We start from the raw sequence: 12,157 nt of genomic DNA on the forward strand, positions 1-12,157 counted from the left end.
AGTAAAAACAAAGGAAATGCTGCCCAATTTTTCCTAGAAATAACGATACGTTCTCATAATCGATTAACTAACGTTAATGCGAACTCTCTCGTAAAGGTAGCGACGTGATATTGGAGGAGGACACGTGAACGATAGCTTAGCTAAACGACAAAGGTATGTGAGGCTAGTCCTTTCTTTCTATGGCATGAATCCTATGACATGATTCTTCTTTCTTCTTCACGACTCTCCTATGCTCCTAAAACCTAAGAGTGTAAGATCATGAATAATGATACGAGATAAGAGCAATGTCATGAGTTCAGTAGTGATATGATGGAATTCCTTGCTTACACTCACCTTACATACTAATTCCTTCAAGGTGAGGCAGAATGTTTATAAATGTTCATAATGAAATCGAGGGTTCACGACCTTACGTCACCTCGATAAAGTATGGTTGTCTTAGAGGCTTTATGCATATGTCATAATGAGCATATTATAATGAGCATGTTATGATGATATTACACCGCGCCTAGTTGGCCGGGAAGTCACCGCTAAGACGGACAGCTTATACACCATGGCCAGTTGGCATGGGTATACACCACTAGTGGGCGGCATGAGATGGTACCCTAGACGCGGGCTAACATTACTGATTATCACACCGCACCTATATGGTCGGGCAGTTTATATACATATGATATGCATACATGAGATGATGATCAGCTTAAAAGTAAGTCAGCATACATTACTTTTCATATAATTCCCAGTCAGGTACAGTTGCTCCATACTTGATGCCTCCCTTACTTCCTTGATGTATTATTATTGTTCATGCCTCTCATACTCAGTACAATATTCGTACTGACGTCCGTTTTCTTTGGACGCTGTGTTCATACCCACAGGTAGACAGGGAGGTGAGCTCGATCCAGATTCTTAGTAGCTGCCAGCTGATTGCGAGCACTCCATTGTCCGGAGGTGCTCATGATTATTCTCTTGGTATATGTATATTTTGGGCATGGTGGAGTTTTGTTCCACCTATATGTATAGTATGTCAGTAGAGGCTCGTAGATGCGTAGTGTGGGTTAGATGGTCTCACAAGATTACTACAGTATATTTGTATATTATTTTGATAGCCTAAAGAGGCGTATGCATATAAAACCAATTGTACTTTCAAACAGAAAATGATTGTTCTACGATTATGAATGATAAGGAAACGTAAAATAGTTATGATGAGTGAGGAAATAAGTGGTGCTCGGTGGTTAGCCCCGGGTACCCGTCGCGGCCCCTAGACGGGTCGTGACAAAAGTGGTATCAGAGCAGTTCGGTCCTAGGAAGTGTCTAGGAGCCGTGTCTAGTAGAATCTTTTTTATGGTGTGTTGCGCGCCACATCAATAAACAGGAGGCTACAGGGCATTTAGGAAAAATGAGCATTCTTCTTCCATGAGATCGTGGGATAGAGCCTTGTGTAAGATTTTATTCTACCTAATAGTGCGTTATGATTTCAGAATGCCGCCAAAGGGGAAAGCTACAGCCGCCCGGAAGGTCAAGACTACGACAAAGAGGCGGGTAGAAAGAGAACCTCCAATTAATATAGAAGAAGGCGAATCGCATAACGAGGCCTTATCCAATACTTCTTCTACCCCGCCCTATGTGGGAGAGCAAGGAGGAGCTCAAGCTCCAATCCCTCCGCCGGCTGCTTCGGGTCAACAAATGACCGAGGCCATTCAGCTATTAACACAATTGGTTGCCGCACAGGCACAACGGCAGAACGTGGGTTCAAGCGATCGGGCAGCGAGTACAAAGGCCCGTGATTTTATGAGTTTAAATCCTCCGGAATTCTTCGGGTCAAAGCCGGATGAAGATCCGCAAAGCTTCGTAGATGAGATGTTAAGGACATTGAAGATTGTCCATGCCTCTGAGACCGAATCCGTGGAGTTGGCATCTTATAGACTCCGGGATGTGGCGGTGTTATGGTACAACAATTGGGTGTTATCAATAGGAGAGAACACGCCTCCTCCGGTTTGGCAAGAGTTCGTAGATGCTTTTATTCGTCACTATTTGCCACCCGAGGTCCGCCGAGCTAGAGCGGATAGATTTCTGAACCTGAGGCAAGGAAATATGAGCGCCCGGGAATATAGCCTCCAATTTAATTCCCTGTCCAGGTATTCCCTGACTATGGTGGCCGACATGGGGGATCAAGTGCACAGGTTTGTGAGTGGTTTGGGACCACATCTATTCAAAGATTGCTTGACAGCTTCGTTGCAGGACGGGATGGACATTTCCCGTATACAAGCCCATGCCCATAATTTAGAGGGGCGACAGTCACCGTAAAAAGGTGATCGTGATATTGACAGGAGACAAGGCAAGAGGGCTAGATCTATGGGGGCAAGCAGTGAGTATAGAGGGGGACCGAGACAGATGCATTCTAGGCACCCAGGTCAGTCAGCGACTAGTGCACCTCCCAGATTTTTCATATAGGAGGTTTGATCGTTCTTTTCGGTCAGGACAGGGCCAGAGTTCGAGGGCCTCAGATTTTCAGTCTAGAGGAGATTTTAGTCAGAAGGGACCCCCAGTACCACGGTGCAACCAGTGCGGTAGACTACATTCTGGACAGTGTCGCCGAGGTTCGGACGCTTGTTATGCCTGCGGTCAAGTTGGCCATATGATGAATGATTTCCCTTCGATGAGAGATAAGGTTGGGACTTAGCCCACAGGTTCAGTAGCGGGTTCTTCTTTAGTACGCCCCACAGCACAGACTCCCCAGACTCCAGCAGGCAGAGGTAGAGGCAGAGGAGGAGCATTTACTTCAGGTGATATTCAGCCCTGCGTATATGCTTTAGCTGGGCGACAGGATCTTGAGTCCTCCCCGGACGTTGTCACAGTTACATTGGCTATATTTTCCCGTGATGTATATGCTTTGATCGATCCGGGTTCTACTTTATCTTATATTACTCCATATGTTGCTGGTTGTATTGGGGTGAAACCCGAGTCAATTAAACCCTTTGAGGTACTCACTCCGGTTGGTGATCTCGTGATAGCAAAACAAGTGTACAAAAATTGTGTCATCGTGATATGTGATCGTCAGACCAAAGCTGATTTGATTGAGCTGAAAATGGTAGATTTCAATGTAATCATGGGTATGGATTGGTTGGCGTCGTGCTATGCTAATGTTGATTGCCGCACAAAAGTGGTTCGATTCCAATTTCCGGGAGAGCCCGTGCTTGAGTGGAAAGGTAATGCAGAATCGCCAAAGGGTAAGTTTATTTCCTATCTCAAGGCAAGGAAGATGATAGCCAAGGGTTATATTTACCACTTAGTTCGGATTCATGACACAGAGGAAAAGCCGCCAACTTTCCAGTCAATTTCGGTAGTGAATGAATTCCCAGATGTGTTTCCGGACGAACTTCCAGGTCTTCCACCAGAAAGAGAGATTGACTTCGCCATAGATGTGTTGCCGGACACCAAGCCCATTTCTATTCCTCCTTATCGAATGGCCCCGGCGGAATTGAAAGAGATAAAAGCACAGCTGAAAGATCTGCTTGACAAGGGGTTTATCAGACCCAGCTCATCGTCGTGGGGAGCACCAGTCTTGCTCGTGAGAAATAAGGACGGATCCTTACGAATGTGTATCGACTACAGGAAATTGAACAAAGTGACGATAAAGAACAAATATCCTCTTCCAAGGATTGATGATTTATTTGATCAGCTGCAATGTGCTAAGTGGTTTTCTAAAATAGATTTGAGGTCGGGTTATCATCAAGTGAGAGTTAGAGAAGCAGATATTCCCAAAACAGCTTTCAGAACGAGATATGGCCACTATGAATTCCGAGTAATGTCGTTTGGGCTAACTAACGCCCCGGCCGTGTTCATGAATCTGATGAATAATGTATTCAGGCCGCTCTTGGATTTGTTTGTCAAAGTATTTATTGATGACATTCTAGTATATTCTCGCACAGAATCAGAACATGCAGATCATTTGAGAATTGTACTTGGCATTCTTCGAGCCCGAGAATTGTATGCAAAATTTTCAAAGTTCGAGTTTTGGCTAAATTCTGTAACATTTCTGGGCCATGTTATCTCCAATGATGGCATTCGAGTCGACACTCAGAAAATTGAAGCGGTGAAGACTTGGCCAAGGCCTACGACGCCCACGGAAGTCCGTAGTTTTCTGGGTTTGGCAGGCTATTATAGAAGGTTCATAGAGGGCTTTTCATCTATTTCAGCCCCATTGACGAAGCTAACTCAGAAGTCCGCTAACTTTCAATGGAACGATGCATGCGAGCGTAGTTTCCAAGAGCTGAAAGACAGGTTGACCTCAGCTCCAGTGCTAACACTTCCAGAAGGGCCAGATGGCTACGTTATGTATTGTGATGCCTCCTGTGTGGGACTAGGATGTGTATTGATGCAGCACGGGAAAGTTATTGCATATGCGTCGAGGCAATTGCGGAAACATGAGAAGAATTACCCCACTCATGATCTTGAATTGGCTGCGGTCATCCATGCGTTGAAGATATGGAGACATACTTATATGGTGTGCATGTGGACATCTATACAGATCACAAGAGCCTCCAATATATTTTTAAACAGAAGGAGCTGAATTTACGGCAGAGGCGGTGGTTAGAATTATTAAAAGATTATGACGTGAATATTTTGTACCACCCCGGTAAAGCAAATGTAGTAGCTGATGCACTTAGCCGCCGATCAATGGGCAGCTTATGTGGAATCCCTCCGGAAAGGATAGAGATGGTTCAAGAACTTCGCCGATTAGCAAATTTGGGAGTGCGTATAATTGATTCGGGCGATGCCGGGATTAGTATAAATGATTCCACAATTTCATCCTTGGATATGGAAGTGAAAGAACGGCAGTGCGAAGGTCCGCAGATATGCCGTTATAGAGACACATCTCTTGGGAAAGAAAAGTCTCCGTTTGAAGTTTCTATGGATGGAATTCTTAGGTACCGAGGCAGGTTATGTGTGCCGAATGTGGCGGATTTGCACCGACGAATTCTAAAAGAAGCACATTGCTCTCGATATTCTATTCACCTAGGAGCAACCAAAATGTATCATGATCTCAAGATGATGTACTGGTGGGGCGGCATGAAAAGGGACAGAGCAGAATTCGTGACCCAATGTCCAAATTGCCAACAGGTAAAAGCTGAACACCAGAAGCCGGGAGGCTTGTTGCAAGCGATGGAAATCCCTACCTGGAAATGGGAAGTGATCAACATGGATTTCGTCGTGGGATTACCCCATTCCCGTGACAGGTATGACTCTATATGGGTGATCGTGGATAGGCTGACGAAAGCAGCTCATTTTCTTCCAGTCAAGACTACGTATTCAGCTGAAGACTATGCAAGGGTGTATCTCAAAGAAATTGTGCGACTCCATGGAATCCCATTATCTATTATCACAGATAGAGGAGCACAGTTTACAGCTAAGTTCTGGAAGTCTTTTCAAGAAGGTTTGGGCACGCAAGTGAAGTTTAGCACGGCATTTCATCCAAAACTGATGGGCAGGCCGAGCGTACTATTCAAACCTTAGACGATATGCTACGGGCGTGTGTGTTGGATTTCGGTGGTAGCTGGGATGACTACTTACCCCTTATTGAATTTGCATATAACAACAACTATCATTCCAGTATTCAAATGGCTCCATATGAAGCTTTATATGGGAGGAAATGTAGATCTCCAATTGGATGGTTCGAAATAGGAGAAACACAACTAGTGAGCCCTGAATTGATCCAACAAGCAATAGAAAAAGTCAAGGTGATCCAAGGTCGGTTGTTGACAGCCCAAAGTGGCCAAAAGTCCTATGCGGACAACCGCCGACGAGACTTAGAATTTCAAGCCGGTGATTGGGTGTTCTTGAAAGTGTCGCCAATGAAAGGGGTGATGATATTTGGTAAGAAAGGGAAGCTAAGTCCCAGATACATTGGACCCTACAAAATCATCCGCAAGGTGGGTCAGGTAGCCTATGAATTGGATTTGCCTTCGGAGCTTGAATCAGTCCACCCAGTTTTCCACGTTTCGATGCTCCGCAAGTGTATTGGAGATCCCACCAAGATTGTCCCGATAGATGATGTGCAAGTGACAGAACGGCTTACCTATGAAGAGGTGCCTATTGCTATTTTAGATGGGCAGGTGCGGAGACTCCGAAATAAAGAGCTAGTTTCAGTCAAAGTCTTATGGAGAAATGATAACCGGGAAGAAATGACTTGGGAAGCAGAAGAGAGCATGAAGTCCAAGTACCCACACTTATTCCAACCCCCGGGGGAGATCCAAGACGAAACGCCGACGATATGAGGTATGTACACTTTATTTTTATGTTTTTGGTCGTGTGTGGCCACGGATATGTTGATATTGTGATGTAGCCCTGTGAGGCGATGATATTATGGGTTGTTGTGAAAGGTTGGTAGTGTCAAATTACAGGGGGAACTCTGGCGAAATTTTCGTAGAATCCCGAGTGTTTAACATTCGAGGACGAATGTTCCAAAAAGGGGGGAAGAGTGTTACACCTCGGAAATTTTTCATGAGCCAACAATGAATAGACCAACGAAGCGCATGAGTGTGCGATGTTTCACTAAGTAGGGGATGACTATTTATGAACTTTGGAAATAAAAAAGTTGCAGAATTTCATTTCAGCCCAGTGGTCGTAAAATGGAATACGGCCTATAAAGTGATTTACGGACCGTAAAGTGCCATCGTCCTTCAACATTCCAAAATTTCAACTTTTTGTCAAATGCATCAAATGGTTAAACACGACTTGGAATACGGATCGTAAATTGAAATACGGCTCATAAACTGAGTCGTAAACTGCCACGATCTTCAGCCTACCTTTCTGGTTTTGATATGCTTAAATACGGTCGTGGAGGACGGACAGTAAACCAGTATACGGCCCGTAAAGTGGGGTTTACGACCACTGTACACCCCGACTATTGTTCATTAAAAATCAGATTTTGAGTTATTAAAAAGGGACCCTAAGCTCATTTTATTTCATTTCTCACCTACACGGTTCAAGAACTCTCTAGAGTAATCCAAAACACTTCATCCACGAGAATTTAAGAGAATCAAAGAGAGATCAAGATCAACCACATTAAATCCATGAAACAAAGTGTGTGAAACTCAAGTGAAGTTCATCCAAACCAAGAAATTCCAAAAGAGGTGAAGTAGGGTTTTTGTGCTAAAGGAAGAACTCCACTCTAGTCTTGTTCCACCACCATCTAAGGTAAGTTTCATGACTTTATCATGTCGTTTAAGGTATTGGAAAGCTAAGATGCTTGAATTGTAGAAAGACATGGAAAATGGGTCTTAAATGGGAGAATAGTGTCATAATTGAATGGTAGTCGAATGGAACCATAAACGTTGATGTGCCATGATTATGAATATGTTGTAAATAATGTTTAGACCAGGAAATAAGCATTATATATGAGAAACGCGATAACGAACTATAACCATAAATGTGGAGAAAATGGAGAAAAATGGTGGATTTTGCTCAACGTATATGAATGACGATTGCTGATACGATATTGTGAAGTGTTGTTGTGAATGTTTAGGAGTTGAAATAGAACGTGGGAAAAGTAGTAAAAACAAAGGAAATGCTGCCCAATTTTTCCTAGAAATAACGATACGTTCTCATAATCGATTAACTAACGTTAATGCGAACTCTCTCGTAAAGGTAGCGACGTGATATTGGAGGAGGACACGTGAATGATAGCTTAGCTAAATGACAAAGTTATGTGAGGCTAGTCCTTTCTTTCTATGGCATGAATCCTATGACATGATTCTTCTTTCTTCTTCACGACTCTCCTATGCTCCTAAAAGCTAAGAGTGTAAGATCATGAATAATGATACGAGATAAGAGCAATGTCATGAGTTCAGTAGTGATATGATGGAATTCCTTGCTTACACTCACCTTACATATTAATTCCTTCAAGGTGAGGCAGAATGTTTATAAATGTTCATAATGAAATCGAGGGTTCACGACCTTACGTCACCTCGATAAAGTATGGTTTTCTTAGAGTATTTATGCATATGTTATAATGAGCATATTATAATGAGCATGTTATGATGATATTACACCGCGCCTAGTTGGCCGGGCAGTCACCGCTAAGGCGGGCAGCTTATACACCATGGCCAGTTGGCATGGGTATACACCACTAGTGGGCGGCATGAGATGGTACCCCGGACGCGGGCTAATGTTACTGATTATCACACCGCACCTATATGGTCGGGCAGTTTATATACATATGATATGCATACATGAGATGATGATAAGCTTAAAAGTAAGTCAGCATGCATTACTTTTCATATAATTCCCAGTCAGGTACAGTTGCTCCATACTTGATGCCTCCCTTACTTCCTTGATGTATTATTATTGTTCATGCCTCTCATACTCAGTACAATATTCGTACTGACGTCCGTTTTCTTTGGACGCTGTGTTCATGCCCACAGGTAGACAGGGAGGTGAGCTCGATACAGATTCTTAGTAGCTGCCAGCTGATTGCGAGCACTCCATTGTCCGGAGGTGCTCATGATTATTCTCTTGGTATATGTATATTTTGGGCATGGCGGAGTCTTGTTCCACCTATATGTATAGTATGTCAGTAGAGGCTCGTAGATGCGTAGTGTGGGTTAGATTGTCTCACAAGATTACTACAATGTATTTGTATATTATTTTGATAGCCTAAAGAGGCGTATGCATATAAACCCAATTGTACTTTCAAACAGAAAATGATTGTTCTACGATTATGAATGATAAGGAAACGTAAAATGGTTATGACGAGTGAGGAAATAAGTGGTGCTCGGTGGTTAGCCCCGGGTACCCGTTGCGGCCCCTAGACGGGTCGTGACACCTAAAGTGTTAGATATGTTTTCAATTGAAGCCTCACCTTCACTTAGCCTACTTTTTATTTCTGCCATCTATGAATACAAACAAGAAGAATAGAACATTTAAATATTGAGCATGGCTACACTGAATAAGTGAATATAACTGAGCAGTGAGCACAATCAGAAGTTATAAACTTAAGTTATAAACTGTTAAATTCTATATAAACATAAGTTACAAACTGTTGTTAAGTTCTTGTGGAAATGAAAAAGTAGTACTCTTTAACTCTTATGTTATGACAGTAACTTAAATTCTGTATGAACTTAAGTTATAAACTGTTAAGTTCTAGTGGAAATGGAAAAATAGTACTTTCCACAGGCCACAACACAAAAAGCTACTACTAAAACACCAACATGGACAAACAAATGATTCAAAAATTATGAACAAAATGCATGCAAATGCAACAAAAAGAGCAAAAGAAAAGGGGAAAAGGAAAATAACCTTGTATAAACAAGAACCGAAGGCACCACTGATCAAAAAAGATCCATTCTTTGTACTCAAAATTTAAAAAATAAACAAACCCCACTTAAAATAATCACATTAAATGCATAGAAATAACTAAAAAAGCTAAAGGAATATATCAGGTGCCTCTGTTTCAGTAATGGGAGATGAATATTTTTTATTCACTTCATTTTAATCTTGTTTATGCAATCAATAAGGTATAAAAAGCTAAGTACTACTAAAAGATCAACATGGACAAACAAAATAATTCAAGAATCATGAACAAAATGCATCTCAAACCCTTTTGATTAAATGTCCTGTATTTCAAAAATTCCAAACGAAAAAGCAAAAACGAAGCCTACTTAAGAACCCTAGCTGAAGAAGGAAGAGAGCAAGGTGAAGATGACAAGATGGAAGAACCCTAGCGGAAGAAGGAAGAGAGCGTAGTGCGTACAATGTTTTGATATTTTGAGTTGTTTTTGCTTGGATAGACATGAGATAGGGTTTAAATAATTGGGTTGGATATTTTATTTTGGGATTGGGATTTGGGCCTTTGTAGTTTATTATTTATGGGCTGAAGCCCAATATATATATATATATATATATATATATATGTTTCAAGAAAAAAGTGGCTTGTTAAAATTTGTTTTTTCGGTTTAATCGAATTAAATTTTTCGTACACCGAAAATCGAACCAAATTGTTGAAATCTTATAAATTTAAATCTAACCGGACTGAATAAACCTAAACCGAAATTAACTTCGGTTTTTTTGGTTTGAACCGAAATATGCCCAGCCCTAGTTAAGAGGTTGCGATGTTTCTAGTCAAGCATCAAACTTTTTGCTGTATCTGTAGTTGCTTGTCAAGCATCAACCTTTTTGTTGTATCTGTAGCTGATAGGAACAAGGTTAATAGCAATCATATGTGCAAGGTGTAGTGGTTCTATTGTTTCCGATTCGGATTTGCATTTGCCTCATTTAAAAAGGAAAGTGTCCCGGGAAAGTACGGTCGTCAATCGTACCAGGAAAAAGGAAGAAATATACTTCTACGTGGATAGTGCTCTAAATGGACATCGTTTAGAGTCGCCACCTAACTTATAGGTGAGTTAGGAAAACCAGTTCGAAAGGGTTCATTTAAAACAGCTAAGTTTTAAAAGAAACCAATTTATACCAAAGCCTAGGTAAGGGTTCTGGTGATCCTCCGGGGAAGGTGTTAGGCACCCCGGTATTAAGGATCCGTAAAATACGGTTGACCTACGAGTTCTAATAGTATGCCTTATAGATATAAATTGTTTTTGATAAAAACTGCTTTTGTTTTATATTTCCGCAAATGAAGGTTGGTCATTTATGCAAAAAAATACTTATTTTCAAGAGATAAAAATGGTAGAGTTTTGCCCAAAATTGGGTGTTTTGGGTTTCGGACTAGAACACCTAGGTTAAAACTCGAAGACGTTAACCTAAATAGAACACTGCGTAAGCCCACCCGATTTTAGAAAAAGGTTATTAGTTTAAGTTTTATAAAATCATTTTTGGCATACTATTATTATCCATATTTTATATATTTAGATTTTTAGTCCAAATTAGTCAAAAATATTTTAAGTCCATTTTGTCCAAGTTGTCCATAGGTACGGTCCCAATTTGTCTCAATGTCCATAAATTTGTCAAGTCTTTTGTCCAAAATCATGATTTGCCTCTAAAAAAATGTCCATTTTTATCTATAAAGCAGTTTCTGTCCTAAAATCATTTTTTTACACGTGAATTTTTATCAAAATCAGTTTTTATAACTTAGAAATAATTTTGTGGCAACTCTAAATTCGTGACAATTTTTAAAGGGTTCCAATAAGCATATATTGTCAAATAAATAATATCAAGTGAAGGGAGTTGGGCTTACCAAGCCCAACAGAAATAAAATACAATTAAAATAATGTCCGCTTCAAATGCTTAGCTTGTCCATGGTTGAGGTCGACTCGATCTAATGGAGTTGGTGGGCCTCGATAGACGCACGAACAAATTGGGGAGGTCGCAAAAGATAGGTGTACAAAACATTAGTAAATAGCATAGGTCAATTATTTAATTTACAAAGCCAGAAAATGAATTACAATTCTTTCAAGCCCATAATTATCATACTCATAAATAAAAGGACAGTTTATGCAAAAATGCTCAGCAGCGACAAATTACTAAAATTATAGTGGCCTAAGATCAACTATATTCAAGAGATTAACTCCTTATTCTTTTTAAAATCTTTTGACAACAATCTAGGTGCTAAGAAAGATATCCAAGCAAAACAAACAAGTTTTATTGATCAAAAAGTTCCCCATAATCAAATTAAGACAAACAGTTCAAGTGAAAATAGAAGGTGCAAGCTACAAATCTTAACAAGACTCAAAAACAGGCTACTTGGTTTTTCTGAAACTCACTCAAAGCTTCAAAACAAGACTCCATCATTCATTTTGAAAGAAAACTTTTACTAATCCAGTTTTAGGACCTAAGACTATCATATTTTTCTAAAAAAATGATTTGAACTGCTAAGTGCACTTTAAAAGAACCAATATTCAATCAGATGATAAAAGAAGGTCAACTTCTCAACACTTAAGATTAATACAGACTAGGGAAAAGCACATTTTGAGACTTAGAGATATATTAACTCAACAAACAAACAACCTCCATCCTATAATCTACTCAACCAATTTCTTAATTATTAAAATAACCAAACAGGATTAAAAAAAATGCATAAAATTGTCATGGACTAGTGACAGATTCACAAGAACTAATTGTATCCTATCAAAAACTAAAAAGAATGACTAAACTGTACTTAAATCTATCAGTGTCAATAAAATAGTGTCAAAGCTCCAACATAAACTATTCT

The sequence above is a fragment of the Lycium barbarum genome, chromosome 5 (genome assembly GCF_019175385.1).
Source record: "Lycium barbarum isolate Lr01 chromosome 5, ASM1917538v2, whole genome shotgun sequence".
NCBI classification, from domain to species: Eukaryota; Viridiplantae; Streptophyta; class Magnoliopsida; order Solanales; family Solanaceae; genus Lycium; species Lycium barbarum.